This window comes from Fukomys damarensis, unplaced genomic scaffold (assembly GCF_012274545.1).
Source record: "Fukomys damarensis isolate Sample0158 unplaced genomic scaffold, DMR_v1.0_HiC HiC_scaffold_1, whole genome shotgun sequence".
Lineage (NCBI taxonomy): Eukaryota > Metazoa > Chordata > Mammalia > Rodentia > Bathyergidae > Fukomys > Fukomys damarensis.
Genome location: NW_022900913.1, coordinates 45,266,049 through 45,290,576, shown reverse-complemented (window position 1 = coordinate 45,290,576; position 24,528 = coordinate 45,266,049). Strand labels below are relative to the sequence as shown.

The following is a 24,528-nucleotide window of genomic DNA, read 5'->3' as shown; positions in this document are numbered from 1 at the left end:
ACTTAGAGGTATTTCATCAGCTCTCTCTAATTAAAAGCCATATAATTATCTGATTAGAATGTTTTTCTTCTTAGAATAGCCAGAGTAGATTCTGTTCTCTTGAACTGAACCATGACCAATGTCCCATTTGGCTGTGTACATCTTCCAAAATGTTCCAAGAAGAAGTCGTTGAGCTTTTTTTTTTTTCCATTACAACCATTATGGTGACCAGTATAGAGATTTATCAAAGAACTAAAATAGACATTTCATATGACCTGGCTACTCCACTTGTAGGTATTTTCACTGAAGAGCTTAAGACACCACTGAGTTGTATATTATCTAAAGGGAAAGTCGTGGAAGTGTCATTGCAAAAAATTACAAATATTATAATTATAATGGGATCCTTTTCAAGTCATTGCAGAATGTGGATATGTACTCATGCTTCCCTTTATTGAGATGGTAGAGAGATATCCCTAGGTCCATAACTTTATTTATAAAATGTTTCTTAAACTACACTTTGAAGCATGACAAAACTGCATTGTTTCAACTACAAAAGCAAGAGCAAGCAGAAATGCACTCTCCACAGGAATTGTTTTGCCTGCAGGATCCCGTCATTCAAACTAGTGATTGAAAATACCGGTATTCTAGTGAATGTCTAAGGCTACTTACTTCTGTAGGTTAAGGGACAGGGCTAATTAAAGGCCAAGGCAGTGGCTCCTATCACCAGGTGAATCATTTACTTTAACTCTCTTTTGTGGAGTCAGCCTTCAATCTTTGCCCTGCCTAGTCATACTGCCTGCCTGTGAGAAGAGAAAGTGGTGGAAAAGTAGCAAGAAATACTTTCTCAAAATGCTTTCATGGTGAAGGGTCAGCAGCATAATGTACCTGAGAGACTATGCACTCCAGTTTTTCTCCAGGGACAAGAGGGAAATGTAATCTGTCAAGCAACTGTGAACCTTGATAGCTGAACAGACAGGCAGAAAGGAACCTCACTACTATGGCTTAGGAACAAATTTGTATCATCAAAGAAAATGGTATGTATTGAATAAGGTGGAAGAGTGATAGGAACATGTTGAGCATATGAGAATTTAATTCATACCAGGAGTTTAAGAGGGATACAGGATTAGGTGGCAGAAAGATGGGCCAGGAAAAGCAAGGAACTATACTGCTTCACATTTACTTTCAGCTATGTATAATACAGATTTATTTTTCCAAATAGTGGCTTAACTACACAGACGATCAATGTATCCTATTAATTAAAAGAAGACTGGAAGTAGCATGGCAATTCTGCAGTCATCAAGGACGCAATTTCTTTTTGGTTTTGTTATCTGTTTTCTAAATGAATGGTTTCCATTGTCAAAGACAACTCGTGATTCAAGATAGTTACTGGGCAGAACTAGTGGCACATGTGTAATCTTAGCTCACAGGGAGGTGAGAAGATCACTTGAGCCCAGGAATTCAAGGCCAACTAACTTGGGGGATATAGAGATCCCTTCCTAAAAACGTGCTGCTGGAGTTCCCGATGTCATGTCGGCTTTCCATCCAGCAGAAGGACAGAGGGATTTTCCTTCCCAAGCTGCCAGACAATCCTTCCTCATATATCTCCCTGGCCCGAATTTAGTCACATAGCGTCACTTAGTTGCAAGGTAAAGTGGGAAATTGAGTCTTTTTGTCAAGCAGTGAAACATCTAGATTAAATATGGGGTTCTGCTGGTGGAGGAGAAGCAGAGCATAGATAGCAGGCTGCTTGTGATCTCTACCATAAAGGCTGAGCTAGATACGAAATAAGTTTATGTTATTGTTGACTGTGGCCTTTAGGCCCTGAGCAGCGGCCCCCTTTTTACTACTACAAATGGAGTTTTTAAAACTTACTTCTGGGTGATCTAGGAAGTTGAGATAGTTTCCCAAGAATAGTGTCAAAAATTGCCTGAGCACCTGCATAAGGTTAGCAGTGACACCTGTGACCCTTTTATCTGCCTGTTGTAGAGTTTAATGGATTGAAATAATAGCAGGTGTAAGCCGGATTTCTTTGGCACACAGCCTGTGGTCCTTGTCTGACTAATGCCTCAGACAGGTGCCTGCATCTGCTGAAGCTTCTGAGCCATTCTAAGAAGGGGAAAGAAAGCAAGAGTCTTTCTGAGATCACTGTTATATGCAAGTGTATTAAGGTAATTTTAATGCCATTCACACTTAAATAAAAGGCTTGTGACTATCACAAAAAGCCTGTATTATGATGTTTTGCTTGTCCCCCCCAATTGAGCCAATACTTAAAAGCTAATTTATTTCACATGTATTTGAATAATTTGACCATTTTGGCCACACCAGTCTTACCTTTCTCCATGTTGACAACCTCTTAGTCTAAGCAGTGGCTGCCTCTTTAGATGGAACTTGCATTTTCTGGCTCCCAACTGCCCAACATTTCTGGTATCATATGTCTGAGTGTCTTTTCACTCATTGCTGTAACCTGCCTGGCACCTGTGAGCATATATACTTCTGATCCTTTCCATGGAAGGCTGAGGAGAGAATGATGCTGCTGGCCTGCCTCAGTTGCTGTCTTGGTGGGAGACACATACGGAGGACTCTTAGCCTGGAGAGATGAGAAAGGAGGTGAGATAAAATTGGGACCCTGGAAAAAAAGAGCTTGACAAAAAGAGCCTGAAGGCTTGTTCAGCGTAACACCACCATAGGTCATTTGTAGGTGGACACATACCTGCACCTAACAGGCACATAGCTTTACCACCACTGGTATTTCAAGACTCCACATGAAATGGGCTCCTAAAGAAGCCTTGGTTTATAGAGTTAGAGCCAGGATGTTACTATGGATTCCAGCCAAGTTGTTCCAACACAGGTGGAGTGACTGAAGTGATAATTGGCTAGGATAATATTTTCAGGATGGTGGTTCTAACAGATGGTGCTATTGAAATCCTTTCCTACAATCTCCAGGAATTACTCTATAGCCTGCTGTACTTAGGAGGCTTATTCAAATGGTTCATAAGCTAGGCCCATATTCCAACTGCTTGGCCGTCTATTCATTGACAATCTGAATTCATGAAGTGGATATTCAAATAAAAGATGAAATATATAACTGCTTCCCAAATCATTCACCCCTCAATGCATGTATTTTTGCAACCCTTAAAAATTAACTTAGATGTAACTTCAATGCACAAAAGATAACAAAAGAACCCTAAAAAAGTGTTTGGATTGAGGTACTTCCAATTCATAAGAAGATACCAGTGTCCATCAGCAGTGTTGGGATGATGACTTTTTTTTTTTTAACTTTGACTACTTGATTTGTACTTTTTTTTTTTTTAATAACCAGAGAGAGGACTGGATTCTGTGCTTACCTCTTGCCTATTTTATCAGTTGCAGTTTTTTAAATTGTCGCTTCAGTTTCTTCACCTGAATCTTTTTTTAAATTTCATTAAGTTTATTCTTACATTTTAGGTATACAATGTGATGACATTCATCATAGGGATCTTGTACCTTTACATGATGTAATTTGGTTCTTTTTTCTGCATCCCCCTCCCCTACCTTCAACCCCCCTTATTTGTGCTGTCTCTATTTGATATTCCTTAGATGAAGAGGGCTATAATTGTAAAATCTGATTTTATTCATTATAACTATGGCTGCCTCAATATATATTTTTTCATTGTTTATCGGTACATTTAAGGTAAACAGTACAGCTACATTCATCATTGGGGTCTTTTATCTTTAGTGTTATTGTAACAATAGTAACACATATCAGTTTCATTTTTGTTTGAGTTTTTAATCTTTATTTGTGTATTTTGTTGATCTGAAAATATCCATAGAGAAGTTCCCTCAGTTTAAAGTTAATATTTCTAGTATAAAGTCAGATGCATTCAGTCCTTGTATCAAGATATTAACTACATTCTGCACATGAGAAAAATAGCAATGTGTGTTTTATTAGGTGTTATGAAATGTTTATCATTGCTATATCTTAATACATTCATTTTTTTCTATTAGGTTTTATTAAATATATTTGAGGAAGACTTTCTTAGTATCTCTTGAAGATACTGTTTTATATATACATGGTCATTAACATGACATATTTTAACATCAAAAGTATTAACAAATTCTTTAACAATCTTTTATTTAAATCTTAGCAAAACTGAGTTATAGATTCTGTTTTCTGGGGAGGGTTAGATATGGGATTCTTTTCTTTCCTTATTTAATGTTAGGACGCTGAAGTTAAGATATACATTTTAAAATTTGTATTAGGTTTCTGTTACTGTGACAAAATACCTGAGATATTCCACTTATAGAGAATAAAGGTTTATTTTAGCTGACAGGTTGGTTTTAGTTCATAATTGGTTCCCTGGATTTGGGCCTGTATCAAGGCAACAAATTATGGTGGAGCATGGTAGAGCGAAACTGCTCACCTCAGGGTCCCAAAGCAAAAACAGAAGGGGCTAAGGTCTCACATTCCCCTTCAAGGGCAAGCCCAAGTGGCCTAAAGACCTCTGTTTTATCTCACCTTCTGAGGTTTCTACTCCCTCTCTACAACTGTAAGGACCAAGACTTTAACACTTTGGCTTTAGGGGACATTTAAGATCCAGACTGTAGCACTAGTCATGTATTTTTGTTTTTAAAATGTATATTCAATTATAAAGGTAATATACATTTCTTATGGGAGTTTTTTGTAATATAGAGAAAAACTGAAAAGAAATTTGAACAAATATTCTAGAAATCATCAAGGTCATCATATTGGAAACTGAATTTTCAGATATCAGATTTAACATTATTTCATAAAAACTTTTATCTATAATGTGGATATAACTACTCTATTAATGAAGTGTCATAGTTCATTTAGGCTGTTTCAAAACTTTTGTCTACTAAGACTGATGCTATATGAAATATTTTTGTGTAGATTGTTTCTATAGTTTAAAAAATTTTAAGATTTAAAAAAAATTGTGAATTCCCAAAGATAGATTTAGTGGTTCAAGGGATATATTTTGCTTAACATTACTTTGCAAGGATCACACCCAGGCATCCAAACATTCTGTCTGGCCTTTCTGTGTTTGAGGCATCAGGTAAGTGGCTGGGAGGAAAAGCAGTGGAGAAGGAGTGAGGAATAAAATCATTCCGTTTTCTACTCAGGTTCTTGTTTGTTAAGTAAAAGGTATTTGTTGTCTGATGGGCAGTCATATTGAGCTAGCCTGCCCCAAACTAAGCTTATAGTATTGATCCTGCTGTTCAAGGGACAGCACCAAGATCCTGACGTCTTATTGAGACAAATCAAATAATATACCCTTGAATGTTTACCATGTAATTGTCAGAGCAAATAAGTATTTTGCTCAGCTAAGTAGTTGGGCAGGAATCTGGATGAGAAACCTGCTTTTCACTCAAACCAATATTTTCAACAATCAGACAGAATAGGTGTCCTTTACCAGTGTGGCTGGAAATAAAATATACAATCCATTTTTTTTTTTTTTTTTGGTTCTGGGGATCAAACTTGGGACCTTCTCTTGAGAGGTAGAACCACTGAGCTAAATCCCCAGCCCTCCAATCCATTTTCTATGTAACAGCTAGGGTGATCTTCTAAGATAGAAGTCAGATCTCTCGGTGCCAATATAAAACCTTCCATGGCCTTTTAATGCTTTTAGATTAAAAGCAGAGCTCCTTATCATTTCATACAAGTGTCCATATCATCTGGCTTGTACTGCTCTTTTGTCTCAAGCACACTTATCTTGTTTATTGACTTCGACCACACTCAAGCCTTCTGTCTCTTTCTTGAGCTCATCAGGCTTATTTCTGTTCAGGGTCTCAGTACTGGCTCTTTTCTCTGCTCTATGCCCTGACTGTGCTAGTTCTTGGGCATCATTACGTCACTGCTCAGATGTTCTCCTCAGAAGGACCTTCCTTGGCCACTCTATTGAAAGTGCTGTGCTTTCATCCAATCCACTCTGTACTATGACCTACTATCCTGTTTGTGTGCTTAAAGTCATTTTGTCTCTTTGCTCACTTGTTTCAGCTCAATATGAGAAGGGACCTTTCTCTTTAAATCCATTGCATCAAGCCTAGTACCAAGAAAAATGTTCAGAGATACATTTGTGAAATCAACTAATTATTTTCATGATTAATTTTTATGATGTTATTTCTAAAGTTGGCAGAATACCATTATTAAAACTTTATTGATCAGGGAAATGAACATAGAAAAATGGAAGGGATTGCTAATTTTATGTTTAAAAAGGCAATGCTTTACTAAGGATTCAGGCTGAAATCATGGACTATGAGAACACAGAAGGATGTTTGTTGCTTTTGGCCCAAACCCTATTAAATCGATACAAAACTGAAATCCTGAGATGAAGAGAGTAGCTCAGATCCAATAATTAGTGGTTGGGCTGGGCCCAGGTGATACACCTTCCTGCCCATAAGTGCACTTTAATATTTCATCAAGAGTCATGGCTACTGCCCAGTGGAATGGACATGGCTATGAATATTAGGGTAGCGATTTGCTAAGGATTTTGCAAAACCACTGGAAATGGATCAAATAATTTTTTTTGTCATTTTAATAAGAGACAGTAAATAATAGTAATTTGAGATTTTAGAGAATAGCAAATGAATACTTTTCTAAAATTCTGTAAGGTGTATATAGAGAGAAAACTGCCTGTTGCTTTCCAAATGTCAACAGATTGCTTTCTTCGACTTATGTTCTAATGTCACAAGTAGGAGCCATATCTTCTCACATATTCTTTCCTGTTACAGCCACTTAGCACTGAGGACATCCTAGTTGATTTTTCTGTAGAAAGGACAGTTGAAATAAAACAAATAAAAAAAGACTCATGATTAATCTTTAACATGATCTTTATGAAAATGGGAAAATTCATCTTAGCAAATTCAAATTCTGTTAAATACACTGAATGCATGTTGCATGTACTTTCATCATTTCTTTGTCCTTGTGAGATTTTACAAACTGAAAGAAAATGGAAAGTAGAAGAAAACAATAGTGATTAAGTTCTTCAATGAGCTTTGTATTTTAACCAGTGAAAATAAGCTTGCTTTTTTTTTTTAAGAGAAAATAAATTGAAGAGGCTTGGAATATATCTCAGAAGTATTTCAGGGATTTTATCATTTATATGAAAATTTGGGTTATTCTGAAAAACAATTTAATAATTTATCACAAGTACTTCAATGCATTTACTCTTTGGCCAAGTAATTACACCTTTGGAAGCTTAGCTTAGAAATGTAGCCTAAGGAAGAAATCTGAAATTGCATCCTCTTTATAGAAAAATACTCACAGAAACAGTGCTTACAATAAAAAACTGAATGCCACCCAATACTTAACAGAAATATGAGATAATTTATGTGAGATCCATTGGCTGTAGTTTTATACAACTATTTAACAAGATTACACATTTAAAGTTTATTAAATTATAGAGAAAATGTTAATATAATGTTAATTTTTGAGAAACATAGGGCCCATAACTTCATATAACGTAATCTCAATTAAGTATAAAAAGGACAAAAATAATTGATTGTAAGGAAACAATAAATATTAATAGAGGATATCTCTAAGTTTTAATGGTTATTGCTATTTTATTTCTTACACTCAATGTTTTTAACATGCTTTTATAATTTGTCTATATTAATTAAATAATCAGTAGAATTTATTTTAAATTTTAATAAATTTATACAGTGAATGAACTATGTCAGAATTTGGTAGGAATTAGTCAATCTTCTTCATAGAGGATTATACACATACACACATAATTTCTTTCTCTTACGTGCAAAAATGACTCCCCCTTTATAGAAAATCTTTGTCTAGAAAGTAAAATCAATTCAAATTAAGTAAATTTGCATATATACTTAAACTATTCTTTTTAATGTGCTGTTTACCTTATGTTGCTTTAGTTGAAAGACTGAGGTGATTGCAGAAAGTGGTAGTAACACTTACCTAAAGGTTTCATTAATCTGTTGGGCAGTTTACAGGATAGAGTTCAAGGGAAATTTTTTGAAGAAAAACTACTTCCTGGAGCATCCAGAGGGCTTTGGTCTAGTCAAAGAAATGCAGGATATGTTCACTTTGTAACAGTACTTTTAAGGAGTCCAGGAAAAATCAAGATCCAAAACTAGTGATTTGAAAGCTCTATTGCTATTGACTTCAGTATAAATTTAGATAGCCTAGCAAATCTCATAGTACAGATAAAACCCCTGGCCATATCTTTTCCAGGAAGATTGGAGAAACACTGTTCATGAAATAGGGGGTAGACAGAAGATCCTTGTTCTCTTTTTGCCGTATGTTTTAATATTATCTCATTAAAAGAGATAATACATCTGGGCATAGTGGCTCACAAATATAATCCCAGCACTTTGGGAGGCTGAGGCAGGAGAATTCTAAATTTGAGCCCAGTCTGGGCAATTTAGAGACTTACTGAGCCCCTGTCTTACAATAAAAAAATAACAAAAGGACTGGGATATAGCTCATTGTAGAGCCCTGGGTTCTAGTATCTCATACTGCAGAGAGAGAAAGAGAAAAAAAGAGAGAGAGAGGGTGAGGGAGAGGGAGAATATAATGCAGTGTCCAAGAGCTATTGCCTCTGAATTACTGGTCCCATAATTGCCAGTTCTATAATCTTGGTTAAGCTATGTTTCAGTTTCCTCGCCTGTAAAGTAAGAATAATAATGGCTGCAAAAGAAAACATAAATCATCCTATATATTTGAAGCAAGGAGAATATAATTGATTATGCAGTTGACGGAAGAGCTGAGAAGTCACATGGGGGTCCTGAACAGGCCAAATGTTGCAATAGCAAGAAGCACCTACTAGCTCCAGTGTGGAGGAACAGTCTGTTGAAGGATTTTGACAATCCAGGCTCTGAGGCCATCTAGAGGTCACCCAGCATTATGATGGAACTGCAGCAGACCCTTGTGTTGCTGAAGACTCTGATCAAGGCATGGTGAAAGGGGGAATATCTTGGCTTTACCATGTTACCACCTTCTAATCTTACAGCCAAACAGCAAAAAGCTTGCTGTTAGGATAACCTGCATCACCCCTCTGTGACGCAGAACGGAGAAAGAGAAAGGCAAGGAATCTCAGAAAAGTTTTGTGAGGATTACATGAGATGTTATGCCTAAGCCATTTAGAACAGTATCTAATATATACATGTTCAGTAAACAGCGCTGTCCGTATTATTGTCATCATCATCATCTTCATCATCATTGCCGACTGCAGAGTAATAACATCTCTTTGTGAGTATTCTTTACATGTTGAGAACCAAGAAATTGCTATAGTCCTCTCTCCTATCTTCAGAGGACATGTTCCAAAACCACTGATGGATGTCGGAAACTGGTTAGGACTGTTGCTGGAAAAAATACCTGACACCTGAACCTTAAAGGAGAGGTTTATTTTGGCTCATAGTTTCAGAGGTTTCAGTCCATGGTTGACTGGCTTCAAGGCACAGACATCATGGCAGAGGGGCACGGTCGAGAAAAGCTATTAACTTCATGATGGATAGAAGCAGAGAGAGAGAGACAGCAGGATGAACCAGAGAGAGAGCCAGAGGAAAGGCCAGAGGGAAAGGGAGGGGAAGACGGAGAGGAAAAAGAAGAGTAGGAAGAAGAAAGGAGAAGCGGGAGTGAAGGGGAGAGGGAGAGTCAGGGGGGAGGAGTTGTGCAAAGGCACAGCCCCTCCAACTGGCCCAACTTCCTAATAGCGCATCAGCTGTGAACTCATCGGTGGATTAATCCACTCCTGAGTATAGCACCCCTATGATACAATTTTTCCCAAAACTCCTCCTTTGAACAATCGAGAATTCTCCAGGATGTTTCAGATCCAAACCATAGCAATACACTATGCTTTGCTCTCTATATACACACCTGTGGAGAATAGGTTTATTTATAAATTAGACACATGAGATAGTAAGAATAGTAATAGAATGAACGATTATATCATAAAAAAGCCACGGGAATGTGGTCTCTCTCCCCTTCGCCTTCGCTCCTTCTCTCCCTCTTTTTCTCCCCCCTCTGTATCTTATTGTTTGGTACTTGCCCTTCTTGTGATCTGAGAGGATACTGTGCCTTGATAAGATGCAGTGAAGCGAGGTGAAGGATGTGGTACTGTGATCTGCTATGACCTCCGGCAACTGAAACCACAAAAGGCAAAGTTATCAATAAGCGAAGGTTACTGCATTTCTGATCACAGCCTCCTCTTCTCTGAGCTCTTTGGTGTCAGGTCACCAGTCATTTCAGCATTTTTGGTGTTTGTCCGTGCAGGCAGCTTCCATCTCCTGTTCCCACTGGCCTGTGTTGAGTCCAGGTGGAGACGCAGCTCACTCATGACCGGAACGGAGCCGAGTTCCAAAGAAGCCACACAGTTTTGAGAGCGTGATAAATAGTCACAAAGTGACTATTATAATTATATATTATAGTGATAAATAGTCCACAAATGTGGAGAGACACATTTGTAAATTAAGTTTTGAACTAATGATTTAAAAATTAATGATTCACCTATTCTAGTCCACTCTAGTTTAACCCCAAACTTGTTCTAGAGTTTAGCCTTGCCCTCCAAAACTGAAAGAATATATACTGCACTTGTTTTTGTTTTTTGCCATAGCTTGAATTTACTAATTAAAATTAGCGAATTTAATGGAAATTAGCAGCTTGACAAGGTGCATTAATAAGTCCGCCAGGAAGGTTCATGTAGCTCTCTGCAGCGTGGACAAAAAATAAAAAACCCTATCAAGAGCAGTCGCCAACCTTCGCCAAAGTGTCCCACCCTTTTGAGAACACACCGTTTATTGAAGTGTTTGTTCAGTCCTGGGAATTTATCTCCTGAGACATTTTTATTGGTATAAAAAAGAGCAGATTTTGCTAGTTTTTAAAATAGTGTAATTCTCTTTTTCACATTGGCTTTTCAATGACACACATTCTCAGAATGACCATTTATTGATCTGAAGGAGTTAGGGGTTATCTAGTTTTCTCCAATGCTGCATCATTTATGTTTAATACCAGATCTCAAATAAGAAATAATAAAAGATAATAACAGCTGAGGTTTCTCTAAGTGCTTTTTCCATTTTAGTTATTGCTCCCAACACCTTGGGTTCATTCTCTCATTTGATGTGATTCTGGGACTTAAAATAGCCCTGTAAGACAAGTACCCCATTCTAAAGATTCTAAAACTGAGGCTTAGGAGTTATAAATCTTTCCCCAGTTCATATAACCACGCTACCAGACTAAGAACTCATACTCTTAACCATAATATAGTGATGTTAACATTTTACTGTGACTGTTAAACAGTAAAAGATAGAGGAGGAAAGAACATGCACAATGTTTGTGAACACCACAGCAGATTACCATCACCCCAGACATGACAGAAATTCAGAGTATTTAATGCAGCTTCCCATATTGCAGCTGAGAAAAATGACTTCCAGGAAATAAATGAACCTTTTTATGAAGGAAACTACCCCTCACATACCAAATCTCACTTATTTCACTCTACTTTCCATGAATACAGATGTAATCATGTCCCATGCTATTTTTAAGCAGACACAAGCAAGTAACTGGTCTTTTACTTGTCAGGGAAGCAAAAATTTTATGGGTTGGAAATGCATTGCTTGAGTTTGCCTTGTGAGCTAAGGGGGGAATCAAAACAGCTAGCACCTAAGAAGGAAAGTACTATCCATGGCAACCGTGAGTGGGCTGCTCATCACTTGTCCCTGGCTCTAATTCACATGGGTTAAACATTGGGCAATGATCTATGTTTGGTGGAGGAATTAACTCCAGGTCACGATATCTGTAGAGTTTTCAGGCTAGTGCAGAGTTCTGAGTTTTGTATATTCTTACCTGGTCCTACCCCACTTTTAGGTTAGTTTTGGACTTGGATTTCTCAAATGATTCATAGATGGCACTCTTTTAAAGGCAAGGTGATAGCAGCACATTATTTTTGCTTGGAAAATGCTTTATGTATGAGATTCTTCTTTCGGTTTTAAGTATTACCAAGGTGGTACTGACAAAGGGTACAACGCTTTGAGTCTTTGAATGGATGTGGATTTTCTTTTAAGGATCTTTCAGGAATTTGACCCCAATCATCACATTTGAGTTACACAGCTGGGGAGTGGTGATGTCAAGTCAGTAAACAGCGGGAAGGAGAAAAGTAAGAAATCCATACAGGGAGAACCGTGACAACTAGAGCTCTTTCTCTCCTTTCTGGCTCCTCTTTCCTGTTTGCATAAACTGAGCACTGTAACCTGCTCTTGAGCTTTGCACAAAGGCTACTTCTGAATCTGCCTGTGGTCACTTCTGGGAATGGGAATGGCCGTGGTCTCTATGGTGAATATTGGAAAAGAAGAGAGCAGCCGTAAGAAGACAGGGCCAGAGACACAGGCCTGAATACCTACCTGCCCAGGCAGGCTCTGTGAGATGCCCCGGGATAGGTCACTTGACTACTATAAGCCCAGTTTACTCTCCTGTAGTATGATAGGGGCTCACCGACATTTGTGGCTTTATAATTTTATGGTTTTTAGTGGTCTTTGAAACATGAACACAAAGAGAAAAAAACCTCAGTCATTTCCTATTCAGGAAAGTTATAGGATATTGCTTTGACTAACAGGATGGTCAATCATAGTAGAAAGGGAGTTGACTTCCCTTCAGTTATGAGACTTCTTTCTATTTTTTTTTTTGTCCCTGCCCTCCCTTCATCCCCTCCTCCCTTCCCCATCTACAAGCACTTTATTTCCATCTTTTCTTTATCTCACATTTTTTCTTTTCCCTTATTACCTTTCCCCTATCCATCCCATCTTCCCTATACCTTTAGCCCCTTTCTTCCTATTTCACAATGTGAGACTGACTTCTTTCATCTTGTTCTATTCTTTATGGTAGACTTGTAAAACTTTTATAGAGAATACTCTCATATTTACTTACTAACTAGCCAACAGAAGTTCAAAATAAAAACTCATAAAAATGTAGCACTGGGAAAATACTCTTCTGTTACATACAGAAGAACAAAGGCTGGTATTTAAGACCCTTTCTGAGGTCATTGTCTGTGGAAGTCCATATTATTATTGTCTGTCTTTATCACCGGATTATTCAAACTTTTCTGTGATCTTTGTAACTTCTTATTACAGCTCTTACCTGGAATATTTGTTAAACTCCTCTTAAACAGCCACCTTAATCTAAAAATTTCGTTTGTTCAAAGCCTGAACTCAGCTGCTAATGAAAGTGTCTCTCAGATTCTTGTTTATTAAAAAGTGATGTAACTGCTTTGTGAAGGGACATAATGGGACTCCGTTCTGTTCTACTGCTCTTCAATAACTTTGTCAGCCAAGAGGCTATTATGGTTTCCTGGAGAGGTGGGATGATTGAAGTGGCACCATGTGCTAGACATGGCTGAAAGGAGAAACTATTGTACTATGGCAACATCTGAGGTCTGAGATAAAATTCCCATTACAACCTCTTTAAATATGTCTGTGTTCAAAGGGGGCAGCAAAGGCATTCCATTCCACTGCTGTAATCCCTTTTCTTCCTGAACCACTTGGAATATGTGTTTCTTTTCTCAAGATTAGAAGGAAAAAATAATAGAATGTTCTACAGGCTCTTTTCATTTAGCTCGTCAAAGGCCTGATAATTCACAGGCACTTTCTTTTGTTTATGCACTGTCAGAAAAGCCTCTAAGCAGGGATTCCCTGCACATCACCCTGTGGGCCTGTATCCTGTTTGCTGTCTTCGGTGAGCTCACTGGTAGCCTTAGCCATATTTTCTTCAGTTCTCTGGCAGCTCCAAAGCTACCGCACAGTGATATAATCTTTGGTGGTTTTGGCTGATTTATAATCCATTTTATTGAGGTTTGGTTCAAGACAGAGGCCTTCCGGGCAAGGTTCTTCTGTGAGCTGAAATAAAAAGGCTTGATTTGGACATCTGATCCTGCCAAATGAAAATGGCACATTTCCAGTTGCACATGCTGAGTTGCCTTGGAACCATTTGTGAAGAACTCAGACAGGCACTGGGCAGCTGATTCTGTGGAAGACACTGTGCTGAGTACAAGGGGGAATCAAAAGATGCATGGCTCCCTTACCTTTAACAAGCACCTGCCCAGTGAGAAGGGCAAGTCTGGGACGCACAGAGAATACCACACAAGTCAAAAATGTAATACCCCATCAGCATGCTCGTTGAAATCTACAGAGTTGGAGGAGAGATTCTTTCCAGTTGTGGGAATAAAGGATAGAAAGAACAGCTCTGCCAAGATTACAGCAGCCCTGGATACTAAATCTTCTGGGGACATCAGGCACAGTTTGGTGGTTGTCATTTTTAGCTGTTTGGCATTCTTGAGGCCTTCCTTATGGTGTATGACCTCGGAGGAGGCTGTTTTACCTCTGCACGGCCTGGTGCTGTCCATAGCCACATGACAGGTTGAATTCAGGATCTGTAGCAAGTGGGAAAAGCCCAGGAGACCATTAGGACTGACTCTTGGTATCAGTGGTGGTGTTTGTTGGTTTTTAGTGGTGGCAGCAATAGGGTTCTGGCTGTAGTTGTTGCTATGGAATATAGTTGTCATTCTTGTTCTTTGCCATCTTCCATGCTCTGCATTTGCTTATTTTTTGTGCTGGGTGGGACAGCCTTTCACGGAGTCTGTGAACCAGCGTATCCTTCCAATACAGCTAACTCTTCTGGTCAGCAAGCCAGCTCCAGTTTCTGTTCTAACAAGCTAGAACTCAGGCAGCTCCTGAACAGCAAGGGCTTTCATTATTTGTACTGCCCATCTGCTCAGCTGATCTGCTTCTTTTTTCTGGGTACCTGTTTTCCTTTATGTACGTCCATAGCTTCTTACTTTGAAGACTGAATTCAAGTATTTTGAACTTAACTTGCTTGCTGTTACTGTGTGATGGTGAATCTTAGTTGTCTACTTGATTGGCTCAAGAGACACATAAGAAATTAATAAAACACAGGTCTAGGTGCATCTAGGTGGACAGTGGGGTTTGCTGTTAGGGACTGTATCTGGTACTGGGCTCCTTCCTCATGGGCTCTTCCCTTGCTTTCTGATTTTGGCTGCCCTGAGGTGAGCAGCTTTCCTCCACCATGCTTTTCTTCTATGATATTTCTGCCCTCAAGTCAGCCAACCACGACTGAAACATCTGAAACCATGAGCCAAAATATATCTAATGTCTTTTAAATTTATGTATACCAGATATTTTGTCCCAGCTGTGTAAAATGACTAATGTGTTCAGCTTAGTGTATGTTATAATTACTTGCTACACATTTTCACAATTGTATGTCACTTTTAAAAAAAATCCATGTTGCTTTACTGACTAGCCAGTAAGCAATTCCTTTTGTTTTGTTGAGCCTCTACTTTTAACTTTGTATTTCCAGACCCAGGTAATACTGTGTGATTATTTTAGGAATGAACAAACATTTTAGTGGAGAGGGATGTAATGTTGGAACTATGGGTTTAAGAACAATTAAAAATGAAATAGCTATTAGGGGTATTTATTTTGGTGATGCCAAGAAAGAATAAAATGGTATCTGAAATGTGTAATGTACATCTGATCCTGAGTAGTATATGTTTTAAGTTTTTTAAAGTCAGACTTACCTGGTTGTGGTGGTGCATGTCTCATTGATACCCTGTCTCAAAAGTACATTCAAAAGCTACACTTAGTGTAGCTCATTGTGAAAGTCCTAGGTTAGTCAGTTTGTTTGCTTGTTAATTACTTGTAGTAAAACCCATCCCTTTTATTGTAGAAGTTTTGGCAGATGCATGCAATCATGTAAATAACACAACAATTAATACATACATCAATTCCAAGTTCTCTGAAATCTCTGGATGCCCCTCTGCAGACAACCTACCTCTGGCTCCCAGAAACTATTCATGTATTAATTTACATTTTTAAAAATTGAGTTTATTGGTACAGTTTAGGTATACAGTAAAGTTACATTCATCATTGGGATCTTGTACCTTTGCATGATAGGTCTTGGTTCTCATTTTTCCCCTTACCCCTGCCCTCCCTTCACCTGCTCCTCCCCTCCCCATTTACAAATTCTTAATTTCCATTTTGTCATATTTTTTTCTTTTCCCTTATTACCTTTCCCCCACCCTTCCCACTTTCCCTACACCTTTAAAAGCCCTCTTCTTCCTATTTCACATTGTCAATTATCTCATTAGGATCTTATGTACTTTATTTACATTTTAAGCAGTTAACATAGTTTCAAAACCTTGTAGAACAATGTTTAAATATATTGTTCACCCAGAAAGAGGAGAAAGATTAGATAGTGGATTTTTTTCTTAGAAATAAAGTTGCCAGAATTTAAATAACACATAGTACACATTATTAATTATTCTTATAAAATTCAATTTAACTGGAAATCATATATTTTGTCTGGCCACCTTACTTTGAATGAATGTTGCCAAGGTGGAAATTGTTAAAATTGTAGGTTAAGTATGAAATTGGCAGAGAGAGAAGGAAATAAAGGGAAGAAAAGACAAGAAGAGGCCAGGGATCATCAGTAATCTCATTTCACCATTAAAATACTTTGGACTACCAAAAGAAGATGAGAGAAAGAGGTTTTTATAGGAAACAAATTCACTTGCTTATACATAAGTATGTACATGGAAATAAGGACTAAAATGCATAATAGATATTGGGCAGTGGGAAGAAAATGTTCTAATGGGAAGGGAAACAGGGAGGCGGGAGGGATAAAGGAAAGGACAAGGAAAAAAGAGAAAATAGAAGGATAAAAGGTAAACAAAGCTTTTGTATACAGGGAGAGGAGAGGGCTAGAGGAAAGGACAGATGGGGAAAAATAGGTGGGATGAATCACGTACAGATGCAAATTCCCTATGATGAGTGGTATCATTACGTATGCCTAAAAGGTACCAATAAATGTTTTGCTATTAAAAACAGGTATCTGGGGCCAGGGATTTGACTCAGTGGTTCTGCTACCTGCCTTGCAAGCACAAGGACCAGATTTCAATCCCTGGTACCAAAAATCAAAATAAACAAACAGGTGTGGGATATATACACACACAATGGAATAATATTCAAATCTTATCACCTGCAGTAAAATGTAAGTATCTCCAGAACATTATGTTAATAAAATAAGTGAGATGCCACAAGAAAAAACAAAAACAAAACAAGACCAAGGTTCTCAGTATTCCAGGCTATAAACTGAAGTAAGATTCTATCGAGGAAGGTCAAGGAAGCTGTGTTGGGGTCTACACTCAGGAAATCATTAGTCAATCTGAAATGAGTGAACTGCAGTCTATGGAAATAGTATCATATATGCTCACATTCCATTTTTAAGAGAATGAACTTTTCCTGGTTATCAAAGTGAGTTTAATGCTTGCTATTTTTCACAGTGGCCATGCACCCAAATCTTATCTATAGTAAACTAATCTCCAGATCCAAGTTGGTAATAATTAAAATGACTGTTCTCTAGTTTATCTTAATAGTATCAGATCGAAAGGTTTGCTAATCAAAACCCCCCAAAAAGGAAACTTTTGAGTGGACTCTTCTTACCATACATTAAAAAAAAAACAAAAAACCCCACTTATTTTAAAAGACTTTTGGCAAGTCCATTGTTTATGGGAAAGGAAGCCTTACCTTTCTGTGGTAGAGCAAGCTTGGTGGGTTAGTTCCTTGGAAATAAATGTGTGTGGTCTGAGTGGTGGCACTTTGAGTCTGTGCTTCTTCATTTTTCCTAGTTCCCCAAAGGGTGCCTGCCCTGGGTGAATTTCTGGCCCGAGAGTTCTGCCTCACGGCCTATGTGCCAAACTGGTTGATGCTAAATGGATAATGGTTTTAAATGATTTGGCACGTTAAGGTCATCAGTGAATAATTTATAAATAGTTACATCAGCTTCTATGGTGTTGACAAGAATTCTCTTCCTGACCAAGTTCTAGCCCAGTTTTCCTGAATACTCTTCTTTATCAGGCCTCAACTTGAGTAGGCTTCAACTTGGCCTATACAAACAATAGATTCTTAACGTAAGTTATTTCATCCATTGCCTCATGCTGCATTCAAAGACTTAAAAAAAACCAAAAAAACAACAAAAACTCAAAAAAACCTTAACAGTTTCTAACAGCTGCTTGAGGCTATGTCCCAAGAATGATCCTTGACCCTCTAGTGTTTGCCTATGAAAGCTTAAGGCTGCCAAGAGAATTAACTTTTTGGTTAGACACCCCTGACCATTCTTTCTTACAGCACTTACTGAAAGGGGCTTACAGTTGTAAATCCTCTCTCTGTAACCTTTGGGATATCTATGTATGGTACAGCTCAGGAGTGTTTTTCTTAAGGAACTAAAAGCCATCATTTAAAAAGGTAAACCCCAATAGAGATGGAGCCTCTTTCTCCTCCCTATGGGAGGACAGAATCCTAACTACCATAACTCCCAGCTCACAGACGCAGCTGGCCTCATCATTCACACTGAGTAATCCTTTGTAATGGTTCACTTCCCCAATCCTACTGAGCACCCCTACTCTTTTCTTTAAAACTCAAGGCCTCCCCTGCACAAATAACAGTTAAATTTAGTTTATGCTGGACATCTTTTGGTATTGCAATAGTCCATTACTGATTAAGATCTGCCCTTACCACTTTAACTAGTGACTAGCTTTGTCTCTGACAGTGTGAAAAAGATGGAAATTGCAAGGATCATAAAAAGGAGCTGATTTGCGGTAGGCATCTTTTTTATTTCCAGATCATATTGCATAGAGGTGTTTGTCTGCTTTGCTCATGCTCCTAGAACAGGACTTTGGTGTGTCTTACTCTAGAAGGCTGGGACTAGAGGATCATCTTGTTCAGTTATTTTCAAAGTTTTGGGTTTTAAAAGTTATGTTATGTGAAAAGATGAAACTAAAGTGTTTGTAGATGGGGAGGGGAGGAGGGGGTGAAGCAGAGGTAAGGGGAAAAAATGAGAATCAAGACTTGTCATGTAGAGGTACAAGATCCCAACAATAAATGTAACTGTACTGTATCCCTAAAATGTACCAATAAACTCAATTAAAACTGAAAAAAAAAGTTATGTGCAATGCACAAATATAAAATTGACATAAGTAGAATAGCTCTAATATTAACAATGGCAGGGAATCCAGAATCCCTTTAATTCCTTTTCCTTTTATTTGGGAGGTGTCATATCACTGGGGAGAGAAGCAAGGAGAATTTTCTATTTGCAAGCAAATCAAGTTACTCTCCTGGAGAGTTCTTGCACCCCATTTGCTTACTTGGTTCAGCAGCTGTGTGAGGTAGTGGCTCCTGTGTGCTGTGCGTGTGCCTCTTAGAAAGGAACTATGTCCATAAGGGGTGGAGATCAAGAACTACAATTGGGGACCTGGAGGACATATTTTGTATAAACCTGGAGGAGGGGCTAGACAGAGAGAGTAAGGGATGACTCAAAAATCTTGTTGCTTAGAATCATTGATCTCTGGTTGTTGGGATCATTGTGGTGAATGTTGCCTAATGTCTGTCATGTAATTTACCATGATTGTTCTATTTCTGCCTTCCACAACTGGACAAGATGAGCAAGTTAGTGTTACTAACTTCTCAGGTTGCAAGATAATAATTATTCAGAGGGTCCATGAGGAGCCAGAACAGGCCAAGTTGTTATCTGATCAGAAGCAGTTAATTGGTAATTCTTTTTTTAAAATTTTACTGAGTTTATTGGCACAATCTAGGTACACAATACAATTACATTCATTATTCGGATCCTGTACCTTTACATGATAGGTCTTGATTCTCATTTTTTCCCTTTGTCCCTGCCCTCCCTTCACCCCCTCCTCCCCTCCCCATTTACAAACACTTTATTTCCATTTCTTCAGTTTCTCCTATTTTTTCCTCTCTCTTATTACCTTTCCCCCACCCTTCCCACTTTCCCTACACCTTTAACCCTTTACTTCCTATTTCACATTATTAATTATCTCATTAGGATCTTGTGTACTATTATAGTTTTTCACACCAGAGAAACTATTTGGTATTTCAGTTAAAGAAATCTCTGTATGAACATTAAAAATAGGGAATCCTAAAAAAAAAAAAATAAAAAGAAAAGTAAAAGAGAAAAGGCAATAATGTAAAATTAAAATAATCCTTAATTCTGAAGATGAAAATGGTCCTTGAACATATTGAAGTTGCTTCTTGCTCTTGTAGTCTTATATTATTCTCTTTTTTCATTATTTAGAGAATACTTTATTAGTTTCTGTAATCAAACCCATGTAGATATGACCTTACATATTTAATACAGTGCATTACCCCTGTAGAAATGGAAAAAAAAAAACATTTCTAGACCAAATAGATGTAGGACAGTACTGTATGATACCTCTGTGAATGTAAAATATCTTGTACCTGCTTTATGATACGTAGTAGTGACCGTGCTTTATCAGAGCTATTTTTAATGGTGTTACTCTAGAACGTTCTCTCTCCAGATGATTAAGATGCTAATAAAAAAAAAATGGTTCCAGGTACCACAACAGCAACAGAACTTTGCTGTTTTCTGGGTATTATTCTTCTCTTTGTTTGTTTTTGTTTTTTTAATGGAGTGTGCTGAATGTCTATAATTTTGTTCAGATGACTTCAGAACCTATTTTTGGAAACTTTAACTGTGCTGTCGACTTTGGAAAAAGTTATCCCAATTTACTGTGTTGAGTTGGCATTGTACAGAAGTTAATTGGTAATTCTTAATCAATTGGGGCTGAATATGAGCTCTCAGAATGTGTCTTTCCATAATAGATATAGGACATGTTTGCATAATCAAGTCCTTAAGAGGGCAATATTGGGAAGACATTGAGGCAACTGAGAACTGTGCTGTCGACTTTGGAAAAAGTTATCCCAATTTACTGTGTTGAGTTGGCATTGTACAGAAGTTAATTGGTAATTCTTAATCAATTGGGGCTGAATATGAGCTCTCAGAATGTGTCTTTCCATAATAGATATAGGACATGTTTGCATAATCAAGTCCTTAAGAGGGCAATATTGGGAAGACATTGAGGCAACTGAGAAGTTCAGACTAATCTTAGCAGTATATTGTACTGGAGGAGGAAAGAATACCTGAGCAGACTGATATTGCCTTGATCTATTTTCTGTTGATAACAGAATACTAGAGATTGGGTAACTTACAATGAAAATTATTTAAATCATCCTTTTGGAGGTCAGGGTCATATTGGCAACAGCTGGCAAAGGCCTTTATATTGCATCTTAACATGACAGCGATAAACATGAAAAGGAGAGAGCACTATGGGGAGGACTCACATTGATAACCCAATTTCATGATAACCACTCCGCCCCACAAAAGGACATTCGTCTATTCGGAAAGTGCCATCTGAATGCTGCCTACAAGGGGTCTATTGCACAAAGAAGGTCCAGATCATCTCCTCAGACCTTTCCCTTTCCCCCAACTCAGGTACTAACTTTGGGGGAGCACGCTCCTATCCTCTGAAAACCTTCCCCACCCACTCCCATAATTTCTCTCACCGTAGTGTTTATGGAACTTGTTTTGACTGCTCATTTCAGAGCTTAATTATAGTCTGTTATGTATTGTTATTTATAGTTTAATGTTCTTTCCATCCCCAGCTATACAATAAACTTAAAGTCAGGAACCATGCTCTCTTTCTGTTTCTTTCATTCTTTTTAATATTTCAGAAATTTATTCTGGAGCCAGGTATAGTGATACAGAGATGTGATTCCAGCGTTTTGGAAGGCTGAGGCAGGAGGGTTGAAGTTTGAGGCTAGCTTGGGGAAACTGGGCAATTTAGCAAGACCCTGTCTCAAAGTATATAGATATAGCTCTTTGCAAGAACTCTGCTAAAAAAAGATCCTGTAAATTTTCACTGAATAAATTACAGCAATAGTATTATTCATTCAAGAAAGGTAAAGAAAACAGAAATATAATAATCACTCATTAAGCACTGTTTTTGTTAATGGGAATATTGCAAGATGGGTAGAGGCAGAAGGGAGAAGAGAAGGCTAAAGTGCAGCCTTCACTGTGCTAAGAATATGAAGAACTAGTCAGAGTTTTAATGGCTTGGACAGCTCTTGGAAACACTGAGGGACTGACTCTATTGTCCCAAGGTCCCGAGGTCCCTTTTCTTTAGATTCTCATTTGATTGGTTAGTTGAAAATGTTGCTATGTTGAAATAAAGTAGATGTGTTAGATATTTTTGGCTTTTAAATGGTACTTTGCCTGGGTCACCTATTAGTAGGTCAACTGCAGAGTTAGAACTTCTATTTGGACCTTTCTAAGTCACCAAGTGGGCTTGTTCAGTGTCCTTATGTTCTGGTGGCAGGGTTTGGAGCCAGAGCTGAGGAGAGAATACTGTGGCAGAAGCCTCTTCCAGACCCACTGTGCCTGTTGTGAACTGAGGCAGTTTCATCCATGTGCTGTGTGAACAGGTCACAGATGCCTATCAAGTGAGTGGGTGAAGTAGTGCTTTGTGGGAAATGATGACAGTTTAAGGCCTTGGTCCTTGGAGCTCCAGGTGCACTTATTCATCTTTCATATGATTTGAGCTTTTAGCCTTGGGGCTATTTTAGCAGTTTAGCATGTGCATTTTAAAGATGATCCCAGGAGTGATTCAGTGAGGAGAGCAAGTCATAGCTAGACTGAAAGCAGAGATGAGTGGGTCCATGGTGAGAGATTAGTCTAATGAAGAAACCATAAAGAAGGTCATCCTCTCCTTCTCACTGTGCAGCTCATGGCCCTGGCCTTACAGCTCCTGTGGCTTGGGCAGCTCGCACCAAGTTTTGCAGTCCCCAGAACGTCAGGACCCTGGGTTGAGTTTACTGTGACACAGAACTTGGGTTATGGTTGCTGAGCTCAGTGTGTTCTACCGCTTGACTTTCCTGTTGGAGGTTTTAACTTTTCTCCTTCTGACTACGTAATGAATCAAATGTCTCCATGACAAGTGAGAGTTCTTTTGTTTAAGTGACTCAGATACATATTTTGATTTCCAGTTTTTGGAGTTAAGCTTAGATTTACAGAGCTTCTCCCACCTCTGAAATGTGCATCATACAAAATGTTTAACATTGCTGAGATATTTCTTTAAATCTACACACTGATTAACAACAACTGCAGTGAAGTCTAGATTCGATTTTATTTCTTGTATCCAAAGATAATGTGGATGCCCAGCACAAGAAACAAGTACCTTAAGACCTTGGACTCATTAGGGATTTGGAGTGAGTTTAAGACTAAGAAAAATAGGAACATAGGTAGCATTTGTATAAAATAGCTATAAGAATAGGGTAGTTTGAGGAAGCAGATGGTTGTAACTAGCTAAGTAAATAGCTCAGTAAGTAAAATAGCTCAGTAGAAAGGCTATTGCTTGAAATTATTAATTCATGTAGCATTGACTTCTAAACTGTATTGCCTTTAGACCTAGGCAAATGATTCTTCTGCCCAACCAGAAAACCAGAAGCCCCCGGATGTAGTCCTCTGGTGTCATCCTTCTCCCATAGGGTAAGGATTCTGGGTGTCTAAGGATTTTCCTTTCCCTGGTCTCCCAGTCTATTCCCATGGTCAAGGTGCCTGGACCCTGGAATTTCCTACCCCAAAATGGTCCTAACTAAGACATGAGTCTGTCCTTCAGAGGAAAGTTTGTACTTCACACAGTGGATGGCAGGGAATGTGCATGGCTGCTAAACCACGGTGCCCATGGATGAGCTTGCAAATCACAGTGAGGAAGGAAGTTGGCATGAAGAGGAGAAAGGAAGATAGAGTCCAGGTGTTGGGAATCATTGTGAACCACTAAATTTAGGGGCAGAAATTATCCTGGGTACTTTGTACATGTTATCTCATTTAATCCTACAGGGCATTTCATAGTAGTGCTTTGGCTTCACATTCTAGAAAAGGAAAATGAGGTGCAGGGGATTAAGTAAGTGACTGGAGGTCACTGAATTAGTAAGAAGCCAAACCAAGATTGAAACCTCAGATGATTGGGATCTAATACATTTTCTACCTGTTTACATAGCCTGTTACCTGCATGTTTGATTATATACCTTCCCAGTTCTCCCCAGAACATAGCAGAAGTGATACATAATCAATATTTGGTGAGTACCTAAGAGAGCAGAATAAACTATTTGTTCACTTTTATTGTTACTGGGATATACAGCATGACTGTGGTGTAGGTGAGACGCTCCATGCCAAGTGTGCCGGAAGGGACCATCCACTTGGGAGCCACCCGTATTTTTAAGTGTGCTAATCTCTCTCTGACCATTCAGCTTACACGTTTTCTGACAAGTGGAGACTTGGATATCCCAGAAAGAACTTTCACTCAAAGAAAATATTAATACCATATATACTGTTTTTCAATTTAACTTATTTTCTCCTATAATAGCACAAATTCTGCCTGCCTTGCATTGACTGACAAGGCCCTTCTGTCGGCCTGGTCCCGTTCCCAACATTCCTGGGCTATTGGTTCACCTGTGGGGACTGCTCATGCTGCTCCCTCCTGGAATGGTCACCTGTACTGTCTTGTGGCTTTGTCTTTCCTTGTATTCCTTCTACTTATTTGGGATGCCAAGACTATTCTTTGCAGTTGGCAGAAAGTCCTGACTCATTTCCCTCACTCATGCTATTGTCTAGTTTTTGTGTTTCCCCCATGTGTCCTCATTTGTACAAGCAAT

General features: G+C 38.4%; 1 long non-coding RNA gene across 1 annotated transcript; it reads left to right on the top strand.

The window, feature by feature from the left end:
• The first annotated feature begins 708 nt into the window (after positions 1-708).
• On the top strand, positions 709-23,328 carry LOC117285184. The gene is made up of 3 exons (XR_004516145.1): positions 709-1,013; positions 22,194-22,317; positions 23,280-23,328. It is a non-coding gene; the product is annotated as an uncharacterized LOC117285184 (long non-coding RNA).
• Positions 23,329-24,528: the final 1,200 nt, after the last annotated feature.